Source organism: Oncorhynchus gorbuscha, linkage group LG22 (genome assembly GCF_021184085.1).
Source record: "Oncorhynchus gorbuscha isolate QuinsamMale2020 ecotype Even-year linkage group LG22, OgorEven_v1.0, whole genome shotgun sequence".
Lineage (NCBI taxonomy): Eukaryota > Metazoa > Chordata > Actinopteri > Salmoniformes > Salmonidae > Oncorhynchus > Oncorhynchus gorbuscha.
Genome location: NC_060194.1, coordinates 12,033,699 through 12,040,767, shown reverse-complemented (window position 1 = coordinate 12,040,767; position 7,069 = coordinate 12,033,699). Strand labels below are relative to the sequence as shown.

At 40.9% G+C, this 7,069-nt stretch overlaps 1 long non-coding RNA gene across 1 annotated transcript; it reads left to right on the top strand.

Moving 5' to 3' along the window:
- The first annotated feature begins 314 nt into the window (after positions 1 to 314).
- Positions 315 to 6,867, top strand: LOC124009347. Its single transcript, XR_006834283.1, has 2 exons — positions 315 to 4,920; positions 5,629 to 6,867. It is a non-coding gene; the product is annotated as an uncharacterized LOC124009347 (long non-coding RNA).
- The last annotated feature ends 202 nt before the right edge of the window (positions 6,868 to 7,069 follow it).

Sequence of the window (7,069 nt, the reverse complement as noted above, 5' to 3'; positions counted from 1 at the left end):
GTTTGGAGACACCTACTCATTCAAGGGTTTTTCTTTATTTTTTCTTTTTTTTTTACTTTGTAGATTACAGTAATGATGGACTGTCGTTTCTCTTTTCTTATTTCAGCTGTTCTTGCCATAATACCTTGTCACAATTCAACTGGTTGTCTCAAACACATTAACGAAGGAAAGAAATTCCACAAATTAACTTTTAACCAGGCACACCTGTTAATTGAAATGCATTCCAGTTGACTACCTCATGGTTGAGAAAATGCCAAGAGAGTGCAAAGCTGTCATCAAGGCAAAGGGTGGCAACTTTGTTTAACACTTTTTTTGGTTACTACATGATTCCATATGTGTTATTTCATAGTTTTGGTGTCTTCAATATTATTTTACAATGTAAAAATAAAGAAAAACTCTTGAATGAGTAGGTGTGTCCAAACTTTTGACTGCTACTGTATGTTCATTATTTTATGCTCTGGAATTGCATTTACCATAGTGACAAGAGGACAATGTTGATCAAGATCAATAGCTAAGTTAAAAAGTGGTATATTCATAATGACATTAGATAAACCAACAAACAGAAATCTTTGTATCTAGAGTAAGATAGGTTTTTTTTTGCACTTTACTGTAATAAATGTTTATTTACAAGTTTATTCTTCTGTCTTTGCCTCTCTAACCTGCAATAAGACAACCATCTCATGCCCCATTCCCAGCCCTCTCTCCAAGCCTCAGTCCTCTCTCCAAGCCCCATCCCTAGCCCTCTCTCCAAGCCCCAACCCCCAGCCCTCTATCCACCCCCATCCCCAGTCCCCAGACCTCTCTCCAAGCCCCAGCCCCACTATCCATCCATCCCCAGGCCCTGGCACAGACATGGTAGCAAACACCCAGACTCCCCCATGCGGCTGCATGCCTAATGAATCGATGATAGGCTTTCTGTGGTGCAAGGGCATGTGTATCTTTGCTTTAGCTAATGGATACATGTTTATTGGTAGGCCTATTTGTTCATCATTTTCGTTAAGCTTATTTCACGAAGCTATACATGGTGTTTCAATGCTATCATATTTACACTGCTGGTGGCAATGATGTAATTACTTGTTCAGTAATTACATTTGGAAATTCAAACCTTGCAGATTGTAAAATAAATGTTTGCTGCAACTAATACTAATCAGCTACCATGAGATGTTTTATAATATGCACCTGTCCTGTGTAGGCTGCATGACATGAGCCGCCCCCCGTGCTCTCTCCCAGCTTGGATGGAAAGCTGTTGTGCGTTAAAAAAAAAACAGTTTAACAATGCCAAATAATAGTCAGTCCACCTTCAAAACACTAGCTTCCTGGGGATTGTTTCTTAATTCAGTACACTATCTATAGCCATCTATTGTATTTAGATGCTATTTATAAACTTTGTATAAAAACTACACAGCAGCTAATGGTCATCCTCAATAAATACAAATAGCCGAACAATGAGGAAAAAAGTAGTTGGCTCGAGGATAAATGAAGCAACTATTTATTGTTGAACTCGACATATTTTTTTCTGGCTAATAGCCTACACAAATGGCCTGCAATATTCAGGGTAAATGACATGAAATCCAACTTCAGAGAATTCCCTGGAGAAAACAAATTCACCATGGCCTGTCTGTCCAGGATGCGGGCCCGACTGTTTTCTATACCGAGTATTGCCAACCCAGACAGTCTTTCCTGAAACATTGTGCATTGTATGCCTATGTCCACTGTGATGCACACAATTTAAACGTAGTTTTGAATGGTGCGTGCGAAGACATACCAGAGGTAAAGGACTGCTGATATTTACGACCACACAACACAAACGGAGGTTCACCAGAATGAACAAAATCGCAACCCTCTTTTTTTTGTCCACTAAACATGATCATCTGTTTGCATCTGCCAATGTATTGGCTGTCCAGTATCCAGACGACCTGTACAATTAATCTCTTTCCGTAACGTGTCGAGGCCGGCAATTAAGGAGAATGAATTTGAAGCCCAACTCCCTTCGGCCCAGTTTCCCTGAAGTTTCCCAAGGTAATAAAGCAGTTTTTTTTTACCATCCTGTAACTGTCGCTTCTGCGGAGAGATTGTTTTCTAAACTAAAACTCATGAAGAACTACCTCAGAAGCATTAGGCTCTTGTTCTGATATGCCTTTTGAGCACCTGTGTAAGCTCCACTCATTACACAGGGTAGCCTTGACCTCGCCATTTGTCAACCGATATCCTCTTGTGCGTTCAATCAGTATTTTATTTTTTATTTGTCAAGACCCGAGTCACTTTTTCAGTCATATTCTGATAGAGGAAAATATAGAATATACACATGGAACAACTGTTAGAACTGTTTGTTTAGTGCAAGGGTATTTTAGAGGCAGGCTCACATATGGAACCTTATGAGATGTTTTTTATGGGTTTGAATTATACAGGTGACTATTTCTATTCAAAAGATAAAGGGTTCTTTATGTCTAATATGGTATGACCTTTTGACCTTATCATGACTGGCTCCCAAGGTCTGATCAGCCTCGGGGGAGAGTCATTTGTATAATGAATGGGGTCATATTGAGTTACTAGTATTAAGGTAAATTCATTAGAAATGAAGCAGTTTTGGTTGAGGGTTAGAATTACTGTTTGAACCGCAAATGAGAAAGTGGTTCAGGATTCTGTCTTATAACATTAGCTGTGAAGTTTTTTGAATGGGCTATTGGGGATTTGGTATTGTAACAGAGAGAAAGTCATATTTATCATTGAGAATAAATAGTGGAAGATAACATATTTAGAGCCAACAGGGCAGGGAAGAAATTGAGATATTTTTGTTTGGTTTTAACACTCGGTTACAGGAGTGTCAAAAGACGGGGGGACATTACCTGTGTAATAGGGGAGGGTGTCCGTATGATAACCAACTTGGGACAGTTTTGGGACTGGAGAAAGGGGATCCCACAAAGGTGGATAGGCTTTCCATAATATGGGGGAAACCTGGGAGCACTGTTGAACTTTGTAAAGGTGATGAAATCCTACTAACCATCAAAACTATTAAGCTCTCTGATGCAGGCACTTGCACCCCCGGATTACAAAGGACCGGGACAGACACGGTGGGTGTGTTTTCTATTAAGGTACTGCCAAAACCGGAGGTCTCAGACGGACCGGGGCCAGACACACTCCTCTATCACCCCTGGACCGAACCTGTCACCACTATGCTAAAAATCCCATTCAGGTAATTAATGTTAGACTATTCAGCTATTGATCAATGAGGCACGGAGACTGGTTTTGATGGTAGGGACAATTTGTGGCTGTCTTATACAGAATGGACTTGCTTAGAATATGCTTCTTGCTAGTCAGGGGGGAGTCTACAAAATGTTCAGTGAACAATGTTGTACGTATATCCCTAATAACACCAGTCCAGATGGTAGTATATCTAAGGGCCTTAAATGGGCTATCTGCTGAGATGAGGACCATGGCGGGGGTAGAGGAGTCTGACTGTCCACCTTGGTTGGGAGACTGGTTTGGTAAGTATACCGGTATGGTGGTTACTGGATTTCTGACCCTAATTCCTGTATTATTTACTGACTGAGGATGACCCATGTATGTTTGTTCTCCCTGTCGTGAAGGGTGGTATGGTGCCCACCTGATGCTGGATAAGAATAGCTGAGAGGACCAGATGGGTTATAAGAATGCTTTGTTCTGCTTTACTCTGTTTTCCAGGACCAAAGTTTTATTCCACACTTTGCAACACATATTAAACCCATGTTATTGTCGGATAGAATACTGAGGTTCCCCAAGGAGAGGGCTTGTTAGTGTAGGAAGGATTTTTAATATGGTTAGCATCTATTAGATTATACGTTTTTAAATAGTATTATATTTAACAGGAATATAGGACATCTATGAGGAGTTAGGATTATTGTTGGGATTAAGATAGATTGATTAAGGAATTTGGAGAAAAGCCGCTCATAGACATTTTTTTTTCTAAAAGAGGGTCCATGGGTTTGTAGTTCCCATGTAGTTCAAATTTGGAAAACATGAGAAACATACAGAGGAGCCCTCCCACGCACCGCAGAGACCTTGAAGGTGGGAGAGCAGATAAGTTAGGGGGGTGCAGGAAGAGCAAAGATAACATAGTGGGTAAATAAGTTTCTAAATGGGTCAGAATGGGAGCTGTAGATAGAGGAGGTATTTGGCATAAAGGGAATCTACCTGTTTTACCTAAGTCACTGTTTAAATATGCTGCTGTATTGATACATGGGCAAAGCCATGTATCAACAGGGGGGATGGTAGGAATGGTTAAACAGCACTTTGTAGCATATGGAATAACTAACTATTTTAAAAACTTTTGCTCACGGTGTACTAACTAGGAGTGAAAACAAGAAGTGGTGTTTAACAATAATTGATAAATATACCAAATGGGTGGTAGAGCATTATGTCAGGAGATAATTCCGCGATTTGGATTACCAGAAGTAATTGAGCATATAGGTCAGAAATTGGATATAAATATGAAGAAACATAGTTCTTATCACCCCCAAAGCGCTGGCCTTATCGAGAACATGAATCGATCGGTAAAAGGTTGATTAAGGAAAACACACCTAAGTACTGGAATGAACGGGATAAAATGCCTGCCCATAGTGTTAATGACTATTAGAATAACCCCTGATAGGGAGGGGCTATAACCCCTGATAGGGAGGGGCTATCTCCATTTTGGTAGACCCTATAGAGTGCCCCAATTAGGGCGATTAGAAATAGAAAGCAGTATGGTGGGACACATGAGGAGGTTGTTCATTAATCAAACACGTATGTCAAAAGTTTTATGCCCAGCAGGAGAATTAGAGGGAGGTGGCACACGAGATTCAACCAGGAGACTGGATCTGGATCCAATCATTGAAGAAAAAAAACTGGAAGCAGCCTCGGTGGGAGGGACCATTCCAAGTACTACTGGTGACTGCCTTCGCGGTGAGAATAGCCGAAAGAGCTACCTGGGTACATGTCACACATTGTAAGGGGGTGAGTCATACTGGCACTGTCGATCGGTCACAGGGGAAGGAGAGGAACCGTGACCCATATGGAACGGGGGTCAAACTCCTTCTGAAGATTCCCTATACCTGACCTTTCCCCAGCTGTGAGCGTTCATAGAAGTGAAGTGATGGCTTGGCCTCTGGCTGTTGATATGTTCTCGGGGAGAGGGTGGGGCTTCACGTGTGCACTGACCGTCCTGAGCTGTTTTATTGTGGGGGCCATATTCCTGATTCACCATGATCCCCCGGAAAGTGCCAAAGAGGATAATTTGACTCATGTGCTAGATGAGGGAAATGGGATGTTACCTAAGATTCTCTGAAGGTCACTGAAACAAAATAGTAAGGAAGTGAGGGTGGAATTGGGCAAGGATCTCTCAGTAGAATTTTGTGTAGATCAATTGGGGTCATTCACCCCTTGGCAGTCTAGAACCATGGGACTCTATGGGAAGTATTTGTGTAAATCACCGTGTAAGTCGTGGAGCCAGGTCATAGCTCACACTGAAAGGGATGGCTATGTAAACCCATACACTCAATTTGGGACCAGGTAAAGTATAGTAAGGGAATGGCATGTATGGTAAAGCTGTTCATGAAAGCAGGAATGCCAAGTAATGATAGCTGTATTGATTTACACTATTTATATCCCCAGGTTCCATTTAAATCAAGACTTCCTCCCTTTACCGTGACGAGAGGAGAATATTACTGTTTTGCCAGATACAGTACACACGGGAAATACGTGGGGGAAGTTGGTACCTGCAATAAGACAGAGAATATTACCACTGACGAGACCATGTCTGATTTGACAGGCTGGTTGAACTCTGGAGATTTCAAAATGTTGAAGGTGGCCAGGGCTGACATCTGGTGGTTGTGCAGGGGAATTAATTTGTGGTCGGTATTACCGACTGATTGGACTGGGCTATGCGCTCTAGTACATTTAGGAATGCCTTTACACTCATACAACACCAAGACGTGAAGTTAGCCAAAACGAGAGAGATGCTCCATCTGGGTCTTTTGACGACAGTATATATTGATAACATTGGGATTCCACGAGGTGTGTAATTATAGTTATGGTAATCAACAGCGCTTTAGCAGGAATACCAAAGGTGTTGTTAAAGGTTTTGTAGAACAGACTGAAGCAACCAGCTGGAAGACCTGACAGAATAGAATTGCATTAGATAAAAGGAGGAAGTGGGCGTGATAATCAGGACCATGTCTTACATCCCAGGTAGCACGGCTCCGGACGAATCAGTGCCCGAAGCCTCAGCTGGTTTGACCACCCTGGCTCACGGGTTGGCAGAAACTCTGGGGTGGATACTTCTCTGAACTAAATTGGGTAGACAGTATTTATGGAAAAATGTGGTGTTTTGGGCTGTATCAACCTGTATGACTGTATTAATTTTATGCGGCTGTTGTCTAATTCCCTGTGTGCGAGGCCTTGTTTCCAGGACTCTGGAAAGATCAATGACCCAACGGATGGTGCGTTATGGGCCGATTCCAGATTCTGACCTGTGTAGGACTGGAGGCATGTCTACAGAGGAAGTGGACGAATCCGGATCTGTCATTTGTGGGGAATTTATGTTTGATGAGAATAGTGTTGACATGAAGGGGAATTAGATTGTAATTTGTTTCAATGATTAAACTGTTTTTTTGATGAAGATTGTAAAAAGAAAAACAAAAAAGAATCCTGGAAGGAAGAGTTATGATTCTGATGTAGATTTAAAAACAGTTGGAGTTAAGGTTAGAATTGATTAATGAAATGTGGAGGGTTGGATAAACATTTATAATTGATTTGTTGATTATGTGTCTATTCATATGATAATCTGATGAACCTCTATAAAAAGGTTAGATAAGCTCGTTTATACTTTCATTTTTTATGATTAAATAAAACTAGATGTAGAATTGAATGTATAATATTTGATCAAAGGGAGGATTGATAGAGGAAAATATAGTTTAGATGATCAATTATGTATACTTTAATGATTAGAACCATTCATGCTAATACTATTATGTTATTATTTGAAAAGTATGAGTTCTTAATTGTACTGTTACTAAAAATGTAAGCAGAAATTAATTGTGTCTGTGTCTCCTGG